Here is a 12,855-nt window from a genome sequence, read left to right as displayed (position 1 = left end):
AAATATTAAACACGTGTTTTTTAGTTTTTCATTTGGAAGTACATATATTTCTCGAGATATTAGACCGTTTCTATAATTTTGCTATGGTATCACGATATATCGTTTTTTTCCAATTACAGCGCTATCTATCCACAATTCGCAAAATGGCTCGAATAAAATTTGCTTATTTTTACAAGGAAAATCCAAATCTGCAACAAAAATTAGGGGTTCCATTTAAGATTTTAAAGTTACCCCTCGCTCCACGCCCAGGGGTTGGAGTGGGGGACTTGTTTAGTGTCATTGCATAGATTTTTGAGAAATATTTAACACATATTTTTTAGTTTTTCGATCCGATGTTCATTTCGCGAATTATTCGACCTTTCCGCTACTTTTGGGACACCCTGTATATAACACTCATTCATCATACAAGATCACCTGTTTTTCATTTAAATAAAATTGTTCTGTTCATCATAATGTACACTTTAAAAATAATCTACTTACTAAAAAATACTTTTACAAACTAAAATTTGACTACGTTCAATAAATTTTAAAAATTATTTTTCAATATGAATTTATTTTAAAATATAAAATATAATTACTTAATGGTGCTTATGAAGTGGTGCTATTCGGTGTACACAAAACTTAATATAGAAAACAAATTTAATCACTTCACAGATTTTACACTTTATAGTGCTAGTTCTCAAAGACAAATAATGGCTCATAGTGATTATCGGTCAGAGATCGGATTTCTTGCTGACATGATTTTCTTTGCAGTATTATAAATGATTCATTTAATTTGTAATTTTGGGTGTCGATTACAGTATACACATATTATGTTCCCACGTTTCTAATTTCTTTCAATGTTTTCGTTAATAGCATACCGTGACTGTGCGAAATGTGTATTATGCACATTCCATATAGACGGCTGTCCTGTCACAGACACACAGATTTTCTGTTAAACTATTAATTACCCAATATGTGAATTTCTTTTATTAATAAATATGTTGTTTCCAATTTATCTCTCAACATTATCCAATAATTTTTTGACAAAAATACGTTTATGTAATATAAATTTAATTTTTGTTCTTTCCCGAAAAGCTAGGGGGGGCCACGGCCCCCCCCTGCCCGTGTGTATGGGCGCCTATGCTTGTAAAATGTTTTCCGATTAACATTCAACGGTTTAAAATAGTGTCGCGCCCGCTTGATTAGCAAATAAAAAACAAATGAGTTTTCGATATTGTATTGCAAAAAGCTCTAAGGTATTTAATCAATCGGTGATCATAGAATTTCTAGGTATCTTAGTAATATTGAAATTTTCGGGTTTTCACATAATTTTTGAGTGTTAAAAATGGCCGATTTTGCAATTTTTAAATTTTCAATTGCTTATATCTCGAAAACTATCACATTTAGAGGAAAGTCACTTAAGACCTTTTCTATTTAAACTGATCCAAAAAACCTAAAATAACTTGTCCGATGCAAAAATTAGTTTTAGGTAGAAACAAAAAAAAACGTTTAAAACACTTTTTTACTGCTGTTTGATCCTGGCAACATGCAAATTTGTTAAAGGGCACCTTTTCAAGCAAGATGGTGAAAAAAAGTTAAATCAGAATATTTTTCCGCACATATATTCACGCATATTACATTACATGCAATGGTTGAAAATAGTGTCGCGCCCGCTTGAATAGCAATTAAAAGACAAAAGGGTATTCGATATTGTATTGCAAAAAACTCTTCGGTGTTTCATCAATGCATGTTTAAAGAATATCTATTTACCGTGACAACATTCAAATTTTCAGTTTTTCACATAGTTTTTTTTAAGGGTTAAAATGGCCGATTTCGAAATTTTTTCAATTTTTAATCGATTATATTTCAAAAACTATCAATTTTAGAGAAAAGATACCAAAGACTTTTCCTGTTTGGAATGATCCAAAGAAACCTAAAAAAACTTTCTTCGATACAAAAAAAAATAATTTTAGGAAAAAAACAAAAAAAAACGTTTAAAAAATGTTTGGCCCACTTTTGGACCTGGCAACATGCAAATTTGTTAGAAGGTGTCCTTTTTGAGTAAAATTGTGCAAAAAATTCGAATCAGAATATTTTTCCCAGCGGACGCGCAGTGGCTTTCTGGACTATTAGAAAATAAAAATAGTACCATAAAACATCATTTTATTACAATATTAAAATATAGGGTGTTCCTTTAAGAAAACTCAGAAAATATATACTATAAAAATAAAACAAATACAAATACAAATAAAATACAAATAAAAACCCTGTATACTAATATTCAAAATTTAACTATACTAATAATTTTTAAAGATAATATACTATATTAAAAATCATTTGAACATACATATAGTTTTTGATATCCAACCACCTACAACAATTCTACAGGGTGTGAATATTGCTACAAATATATAGCCAAAATACGTAATTATCTTTTAAATTACCCTATATAACATTAGAAAACTTCATATTTTAAGAAAGACATTGAGCAGAATCCAAAAATATAAAAATATACAGGATGTCCATTAAAAAAAAACGAAGTTATTAGCAACTTCCGTTATAACCGGAAGTATCAAATAGAAGAAAATATTTTCTTTAAATTTATCACTCTGCAAAACCACTTCATTCCAATTTTCATGATTGTGTTGCCTTTAGTTCTCGAGATATTTCTAATAGGCCCTTTATCTGCCTCACCCTGTACAGTATGGTACGAATGAAAGGAATAAATTAGGTATTTTGTAAACTGGCGACTTTAAGGAAAAACCCTGAAAAACATCGATTTTTTTTAATTCTGATATTTTGGCATATATGTCATACCAGTGACGTCATCTATCTGGGCGTGATGACGTAATCGATAATTTTTTTAAATGAGAATATGGATCATGTGCCAGCTCATTTGAAAGGTAATTCAATTCTTTATTTATTAATGTAAACATTAACATAATTGTTTATGCAGGGTGTCGAAAATTTTTTTTTTACTTAAATTAGTTAACAAAAAAAAGAAGAATGCATGTAACTTATTTAATTCAAAATACATTTTACTATTGCCCAAAAACAGAAAAAATGTTTAATTCACAAATAAACATTGCTTTTCGATTAAATTCAATGTTCAAACCAGCTCCCACCAGCCACCCGCGTCTTGGAAGTTTGAACAGTTAATTTAAGAGAGAAGCATTGTTTATTTTTTCTGATTTCTGATAGCAGTAAGATGTACTTTAATTACATATCTAGTATATTCTTCCCTTTTTTTGTCAAATAATTTAATTTAAAATTTTATTTTTGGACACCCTGTATAAATAATTATGCAAATGTTTATATTACTGAATAGAGAATCGAATAAACTATCTATCAAATGAGATAACACAGGACCCCTATTAATTCTCATTAAAAAAAACATCAGTTCCCTAATAGCACACGACGTCCTTTGGACGTCCAAAATAGGTCCATTTTTGGTCCTTACGTCCATGGACTATAAACGGACGTCCTTTGGACGTCCCATGTTGGACGTCCTTCGGAAGGAATAAATATGGACGTCCTTTGGACGTCCGACGTTGGACGTCCTTCGGACGGAATAAATATGGACGTCCTTTGGACGTCCGACGTTGAACGTCCTTTGGACGTCCATACTGGACGAAATACGGACGTTTTATGAACGCTTATATATTATATTGGACACATTATACCAATTACGGGATCAAATAGCAAAATAATTCAATAAAATATTAACTTACGCGTTAACTTTACGTTAATGAAATACAGTCAAACCTGTCAGTAACGGCCACTAAAATGAAAGAACTATTGGCCGATATAGAAAGGTGGCCGTTATTGCCAGTTTTTGTAGTCTAGATATACAGTAAAACTTGTGTTACTGGCCACCTGATAAAATCGGCCACCTGTACTAACGGCCGGTTTAAATATTCCCCAAACCAATTATATCTGGACTACAAAAACTTCCAATACCGGTCACCTTTCTATATCGGCCAATAGCTTTTTCATTTTTAGTGGCCGTTACTGACAGGTTTTACTGTAATTTTGGGGAATTTTTAAACTGACCGTTAGTACAGGTGGCCGGTGTTTGCAGGGGGCCGGTAACACAGGTTTTACTGTAGTTTAAATCGAAAAGATTAAATCTTAATTCAAAATTGTATATACAATTATTACAATTATAAACAAACTATATAGTTTAATATCCAAAACATGTTTTTGATTTTATGTAATGTAATGAAAATCTTATTTGTAAATTATTGGTTACAATGTTTAACAATAGGAAATATTCAAGAATAAATAAAATAAAAGTTTAATCCTAACAACACAAAACATTCCAGGAATATAGGTACTACCGTTCTATTCCGTGAATATCTATCTGATTAAATTATGGGTGGAAAGTTACCACAAGATATTCTATGAACATAGTACAATGTCTTCCTGGAGGGGTAAAATTTTCCATTACAAGATTTTAAGAGAGGCCATTTACTGTTCAATTTGCGTTCATTTTCAAATTTGCCGCGCGAGTATCTATGTAGCGTCGCGTGGTCATTGGTCATCACATTTCATTTTCATAAGATAACGGATAACCTAAAAATTTAGTAAAAATTTTGAATGGAAAAAAATGCATCGATAAGGGGGTGTGGGAAATGGAAATTAGTGGCTTTTCTGCTGTACTGTCTGCTAGTCAAATCACACAACACTTTTTTCTATGCTGCTAGTTTTTGCTCTGGGCTCTGGCTGGATCTCTTGTTTAAACAATTTTGTAAGTATTATAAAATCCGTTTTCAATTTTCTTTATTCTTTATGAAACGAATCATTTATGCATGCATATTATTACCTGTAAATAGTACCCATTTCCTATTTCTTTTGATTTTTAATTGTAAAGAATAGAAAAATTACCCTTCATTTTAATTTTTTTTAGAATCAGCTGAAAGTGGCCTACAAAAAAAAAACCAAGAAGGAAATGTATAGCCTTGTGGCTATGAAAGGCAAAAGAGAGATATAAAAAGTGTATTGGCTAGTTGGAAGAAAGTCCACATTGTCCATGCATAATAAGTTATTACTTTATCAACAAATATCAAGAAGATAGCAGGGTCATGAGCAACAACTTCATAAGTTCAAGAATATCGAGGAAATCCAGCTCCTCGATACTACTGGGCAAACTAGAAGATTGAAGAGGACAAAGCCTTTTGAACTAGTTTGAGTGATAGGTGATAGTGAAAAACGGAGCATAGTGCTTGTGTGCTGTGCCTGTGTATGTTAGAATAGTGCACGATCTTGTTAGATTAGATAAGAGACGCTATGGGGTAAGCTCTTCATTTTAAGAAACAGTAGTAATTTAGGTTAAATTAAAATTGCTCATTGGTCAGTTATGACCAGATTGTTTTTTTATGTTTGGCAAAAAGGACTTAAGTCAGAATTGCACATTGATAATGTTTTGATGATTTCTGGACCAGAAAAAAACTGTTGTAGATGTAAACTGTATGTACAGTAGAATCTACTACATTACTGTAGAAATCATCAAAACATTATCGATGTGCAATTCTGACTTAAGCCCTTTTTCCCAAACATCAGAGAATTGTAATGTACAATAATTCTCCTATCTGCTTTTTCATGAATTTTGTAGGAGATGAAAAACCATTTTTAGGATCATCTGCTTTCACATGTAAATTTTGACATGTTTTGTAGTAAATAGATAGTTGAATTTACTACAAAACATGTCAAAAAATATATGAAAACAGGAGGTGACTATTAAAAAAGTTTTTAGTCTCTTACAAAACTCATGAAAAAACAAATCGGAGGTATGTCACATCAGTGACTATATCCAGGGAATGTCTAAAAAATATACTTTGATGTCCCAAGAACCAAATATAACCTACAGTCCATCTAATTTACTTACTGTTGCAGGTCATTATCTATGCCAGAGATCTAAGTTGACATAGTTGCCAAAGTATAAAAAGATCCTGAATCCATTTTAAATCAAATATATCACATAATTATTGTAAACGTGGATTATACAACAAAACAAATTAATATTCAATGTAAATAAGTAAAAACTTAAGAAATAGAGAACAAGAATTAAGTTATAATCTTTTAAGATTTGCAGTGCAAGAGTTTTTGCACTGCATTGTTAATAATTAAAAAACGGCTCCGAACTCTTGGCAAAAAGCTGGTAGGTTTCTTTGTATAAGTTTGTCTACAATAACAACTAAAAAAGTTGTCAGATACCTCGATTATTCCAAGTCGTTATAAAATTAGGTGAAATTTATATTTTTATAGTAGAGGATCTTTTTATAGTAAAGTAAATAATAAAAACAGTAAATATAATAAATAAAACAGATACTTATAGTAAAGAATATAAACAAATATGAAGTGTCATCACCGTAACTGTCAAATAAATGTTACCAATTTATTCTAAAATGTCACCTCCGTTCGATTACAGTTACAGTGTGATCCGAACAAATCTGCTTCATAAAAACGCTTTATAATCCATTTATACAAATTAAATGAAACATATTATTGTGTATTTCTTTAGGTTAACATTAATAGAAATCTTCAAATATTATTTCTACGCGTATATAATAAAATATGTCTAGTGGCTGTAATTCCATTGTACTCGGCAAAGTGATTCTAAAAAAGAACACACCTACCGCCTAAATATTTCAGTTAAAATAAATAACAGTTAGTAAATTAGACGAAGTATGTAGATATATACAGGGTGTAACAAAAATACAGGTCATAAATTTAATCACATATTCTGGGACCAAAAATAGTTTGATTGGACCTAACTTACCTTAGTACAAATGTGCACACAAGAAAAGTTACAGCCCTTTGAAGTTATATATCGCTCGCTGAGAACATTAGTGACGTAACTCAAAAAATACCAATTGTGACTTAATCTATTAAACATACTCCTAATATTGAACTTGATATTATGCTTTAATGACGGAAGTCTCGATACGTCAGTAATACTCTTTGACTTTAGTTCCACTTCTGCATGCATTAGTGACGCAAGTCACTTTACTACAAGCTACGTTTTTGAAGTCACTTTACTACAAAACGTTTTTGAAGTTATGTCACTAATGTTCTCACCAAGCGATATATATATAATAGCACTAAGGGCCTTAGAGGCCCATGGCTTGAAAAGTTTGTTTTTTTCTTCATTTTCACGTTTCTTTATGTACTGAGATCTTCTCTGGCTTGATATGTGATTTTTCTCCATTCCTTCCTGTTATTCATTTTTCTTTTCTGACCCTGTAGCACCATTCTTTCCAAATCTTTTTCGACCTCTTGCTTCCATCTATTTTTCGGCCTTCCTCTTCTCTTTCTTGAAGCTGTAGTGTAGTTTAGTACCATTTTTGGAGTCCTCGTGTTTGGCATCCTTTCAAATGTGACCTCGCCATCTAAGTCTCTGTGCCTTTATCACTCATTTGAAGTTACAAGATGAAGTGATTTTTTCCAATATATCGAAAACTATTAGAGATTTTTTATTGAAAATGGACATGTGGCATTATTATGGCAGCAGTATCTTACGAAAAAACTATAGTAAAATTTGGACACCCCATAAAAATATTTTGGGGGTTTTGTTCCTTTAAACCCCCCCAAACTTTTGTGCACGTTTCAATTTAATTATTATTGTAGTACCATTTAAACACAACGTTTTAAAAACTTTTTTGCCTCATTGCTTTTTCGAAAAGTCAATTTTTATCGAAATATTTTGAATATTTGTCAAATCCACCACATATTTGTATATGGTTAAGTACGATTATGGAGACTTGGTAATAATATGCAGACTTATCTATGCTTTACATTTTTAGGTATATTTTGAACCATATTAAAAAAGAAGCCAGATCTCGATAAAATGTGCCTTATCGAAAAAATACAAAGAGGCAAAAAAGTTTTAAAAACATTCTGTTTAACTAATGGTACCTCAGTAATAGTTTAATTGGAACGTACACAAACATTTGGGGGGTTTAAAGGAACAAAACCCCCATAAAATTTTTATGTAGACATGTTAAAAAAGAAGTCGCAACTCGATAAAAACTGCCTTATCTGAAAAATACTAAGAAACAAAAATATTGAATTTAACTAATGGTACCACAATAATAAAATTGAATTGGAACGTACACAAAAGTTTGGGAGGATCTAAGGGATCAAGACCCCCATAAAATTTTTATGGGGTGCACAAATTTCACCATAATTTTTCTTTAAGATATTCCTGCCATAATACTGCCACATGTCCATTTTCAATAAAAAATCGCTAATAGTTTTCGATATAACCGAAAAAATCGATTTTCATTTTGTAATTTCAAAGGGCTGTAACTTTTTTTATGTGCATATTTGTACTAAGGTAAGTTAGGTTCATTCGAACTATTTTTGGTCCCAGAATATGTGATATAATTTATGACGTGTATTTTTGTTACACCCTGTATATACAACCGATTACGCACCACCTTAAAAATTGGGCATTTTTGATGTCTCGAATTTCCTAAACCTGTTGTTGCATCTAAATGATTTTTTTATAATATTCTAGCCTAGGCTATAAGTTAAGTACCTCCTTATGCTTGTCATGCACGGGGAGCTATACTGTAATATAAATTATATCACATCGCACTCTATAGTAATGAGTGAGCCTGCACATACGGAACCATTTGTTTCCTGTCTGCAGGCTCACTCATTACTATAGAGAGCGATATGATATAATGTACATATATTACAGCATAGCTCCCTGTGCATGACAAGCTTAAGGAGGTAACCTATAGCCTAGGCCTAGGCTATAATATTATAAAAAAATCACTTAGATGAAACAACAGGTTTAGGAAATACGAGACATCAAAAATACCCCATATTTAAGGTGGTGCGTTAATTTCTTGGAGAAGTGTATTGTAATTTAATGTAAATAATGTAATATCCAATAATTGTAATTTAATATAAGATGTAATATAAGGTCCTTAAAAAATATATTTTTTATTTCCCACGACATTAGATGGATGTTCGGCAGCAAGACATTGGACCAAACTGGGACGTCCTATGAAGGCCAATTGACGTCCACCGAACGTCCCTTCGGATGTTAAGTGGACCTCCATTGGGCGTTTGGCAACGTGGCATTTGGACCAAAATTGGACGTCCTGTTAAGGTCCAATTCACGTCCCCTAGAACATCCGGTTAAGGTCCAATTGACTTCCGATTAAGGTCCAATTTACGTCCGATTAAGGTCCCATTTACGTCCGATTAAGGTCCAATTTACGTCCTATTAATGTCCAATTTACGTCCGATAAGGTCCAATTTACGTCCGATTAAGGTCCAATTTACGTCCGATTAAGGTCCCATTTACGTCCGAGTAAGGTCCAATTTACGTCCTATTAAGGTCCAATTTACGTCCGGTTAACGTCCCATTTACGTCCCATTAAGGTCCAATTTACGTCCTATTAAGGTCCAATTTACGTCCGATTAAGGTCCAATTTACGTCCGATTAAGGTCCAATTTATGTCCGATTAAGGTCCAATTTACGTCCGATTAAGGTCCAATTTACGTCCGATTAAGGTCCAATTTACGTCCGATTAAGGTCCAATTTACGTCCCCTAGGACGTCCGATCAAGGTCCAAATTACGTCCGATTAAGGTCCAATATACGTCCCCTCGGACCTTAGATGGACGTCCAATGGACGTTCGGTAGCGCGACATTTGGACCAAAATAGGACGTATAAAGGACGTTCCTCGGACGAAAACGGACGTCCAATGGACGTCCCTAAAGTCCGTGAAGGACGTCCAATGGACGTCCATTGGACGTCCTTGTGCTATTAGGGTTACGTCCTCACGCCCAGATTGATGACGCCACTAGTATCACATATATGGTAAAATATCATAATTTAAAAATAAAAATCGACGTGTTTCAGGATTTTTCCTTAATAACCTTTCAGTGCTAACGCATGGTCTCATAGACGGAGCTAACTTATTCATACCGATAATTAACGATCTATTCCGATATTCGGGCTAGGTCATTCAATAGCTTCATATTTTACCTAACCGTTGTTATTATTAAAATATTGTTGAACGTAGATACATAGTTCGTTCGTTACACAAGATTTTGGTCTCAAAGACAGTCGCACCCCTGCGAGAAAAGTGACACAAACCAAAAATACTGAAGTTGAGATAAATCAACTTAAAGATTGCTGTAAAACTTATCCTCATATTTTAAAAGGTTTTTGCTAAAAACAGTTATATTGATTGATTATGTTATATTGTATAGCATTATTGTATGCACATGATGCACATGTAGGTCTACTTTTGTGGAATTTGCGTCATTATCAGGTAGATATAGGTAGGGTCTTTGAGTTATGTCACTTTTCTTGCTTTATTTGTTTATTTTTTTGTTATGATCCTGTACTGTTAGTTACTTTATAACACCAAACCATTGTATATTTTAACTGACTGTAACATAATACGACTATCAGACCTTATATACCTGGAAAAACTACAGCTTAAGGAAGATTAAAAAATAAAACACGTCGAAAATTATTGATTTATTAGAAAAATACAAAACGCAAAATTAACACAATTTAATAAAGAATAACTAATAAGATGTAACTAAAGTCATCAATACAATTACAACTAAACATAGAACTAAAGTAATTAATGCAATTAAAGTAATTAACGCAACGTCGAAAATTGATTTATTAGAAAAATACAAAACGCAAAAATGAATACAATTTAATAAAGAACAACTAATAAGATACAACAAACTAAAGTAATTAATGCAATTTAAGAAAACATAGATTCATAGATGGGCTTATACAATGTAGGAATGCTTTTCGCTGAGATAAGTGATTCAATATGAGCTTTCTTTAGAGCAGAAATTTGCATTTTTTTTTCTTATAAGCTGCAACGCACTCCGGTGTAGAGATCTGCATGCTTCTTCTGTTATGATTGACGTTGATCTGCGCAAATTCTTTTTGCTCGTATGTAGTTTTTACAAAAATAATGCCTGGGTGATTCTTCTGCACTTTAAGTATTTTTATGTCACTTGTTCGGATCAGTTCATTTTCCGATAATTTATTATAGTTTGAACCTATTTGCTGAGACAGTGTCTTCAAATCCATAAAGTCCTGGTAACCTAATTCTGTTACTTTATACGGATTTCCCTTTTTTCTTGCAGACTGAATTAATCTGACGTAATTAGTAGGAATATAGATGGGACCTGATTTAAGTGCTCGCTTAATCTGCTTTTCTATGACAGAATGAACATTATCTCCTTCATTTTGCGTGTGACCTGCAATTAGAAATTTATGTGTAATAGATTTAATATTATATTTTTGTACAGCGTATAGGTACATTCCCATTATAAACTTGTTCTTTTGCTGACCACAGCAATTGTCTGAATAAAGTATGATTTCAAGATTATTGTTGTTGGTGGCGTTGGCTTTTTCTTTTAGGTATTTCAGAATGCAAGAACCTATCTCTATTGCTCCTCGAGCACCTTCACCTTCATGCCAAAAAAAAACACTGTACATTATCTGACTGTAGTTCAGTGACAGTTAAATTGTAGCTATAAATTTTGCTTTTATAATAAAATGTTGATGAATTCCCTCTTGGTGCAGGCAGAACTGCTTGAAGGTCGTAGGTAGCAACTATAATGTTTCCTTCGCTTAGTACTGCTCTTTTTTTATCTTCCTCTTTCTCTGCCCTGGATAGAACTTTTTCCCTTAAATGTGTATCATATTTCTGATTTAATACCACTTTTTCGTCTTCTGTGGCATTATTTTAAGAGTTGCAAAGATCACACAAAAATCTTTTTTCGGGGTGAAAAATGATATATTAAAGTTGTTGTTGAAAATTCGTGAATACATTGTGATATTTGCATAAGGAACGTTTTTTTGAATACATTCATTTTTATAGTCGCGGTGTAAGTCAGCCAGACTTTCGGAGGTAATGGCTTTCGATTCTTGGTATACTATTAATATGATCAATAACACTATCTTTTATTGCGGAATCAACTTGAGGGTGGTGTCCGTGCTTTCCCCTAAGATCTTCTTGAAGAAATCCTTCGTTTAATTTAGCTATCACAGTTCTAATAGGTCGATCAGATATGTCCAATGTGGCCTTGAAAAATAATTTGCAGACACGTACCTTAACGTTGCTAATCAAGAAATGAAACGCATGGTTGCACTGGCGTCTGCTTCCTTCTTTCCTATACTGATATTGAGGTTTAATAGGAGTTATACTTCTAGAGATAAATTCTCGCTGAGATTGCAGATTTCCAAGTGACCAGTATTTGTTAAATATTTCTAGCCTTTTAGGTTCGTCTATTTTGTTTGAGCATTGTAGTTTGCATTGTTCTCTACAGGCTGGCCGTAAATTTTTTGCAGGAAACTTTGTTTTACGGACTGATGATGATTCATATGATTTTCCAGCATTTCGTAGCAATTTTGATTTCGATTTTTTCCATTCAACCGGATTTGCTTTTCTTTTTTTACATTTTCTCCTGTCATCTGCTTGAGTATTATCTATCTCTGTTTCTTCCTCCTGCGATGTTGTTGGCGATGCACTTGATACGTCAGAACCAGAATATGACATACGAAAATCTGGATCCAAGTCTGAATCATCCACATTTTCATCTGACGATTCGTTTTGTTGTTTTGTTGATGTAACCCGTTTCAATCTGAACCTCAATGTATGGTTGTTTTCAGTACATTCCCATCTAGAATGCGTACCTTGATCTTCTGGTACTGTGGCTACTAATTCTACCTCTGCAGTTTGTTCGATGTGTATTTCATGACATTCAGGTACTGGGTTGCTCGGTTCTATTTCTTTTGAATAATTTTCTTGTTCTTCTGGTACTATGTTTACCAATTTTATTTCTGTTGTTGAGTTTTTTTGTTCGATGTCT

The 12,855-nt window shown here is 32.7% G+C and overlaps 1 long non-coding RNA gene across 1 annotated transcript; it reads left to right on the top strand.

The window, feature by feature from the left end:
* The first annotated feature begins 4,020 nt into the window (after positions 1-4,020).
* On the top strand, positions 4,021-6,594 carry LOC126883975 (uncharacterized). Its single transcript, XR_007697791.1, has 2 exons — positions 4,021-4,732; positions 4,892-6,594. It is a non-coding gene; the product is annotated as an uncharacterized LOC126883975 (long non-coding RNA).
* The last annotated feature ends 6,261 nt before the right edge of the window (positions 6,595-12,855 follow it).

The sequence above is a fragment of the Diabrotica virgifera genome, chromosome 4 (assembly GCF_917563875.1).
Source record: "Diabrotica virgifera virgifera chromosome 4, PGI_DIABVI_V3a".
NCBI classification, from domain to species: Eukaryota; Metazoa; Arthropoda; class Insecta; order Coleoptera; family Chrysomelidae; genus Diabrotica; species Diabrotica virgifera.
The sequence above is the reverse complement of the archived record's forward strand: the minus strand, read 5'-3'. Positions and strand labels throughout refer to the sequence as shown.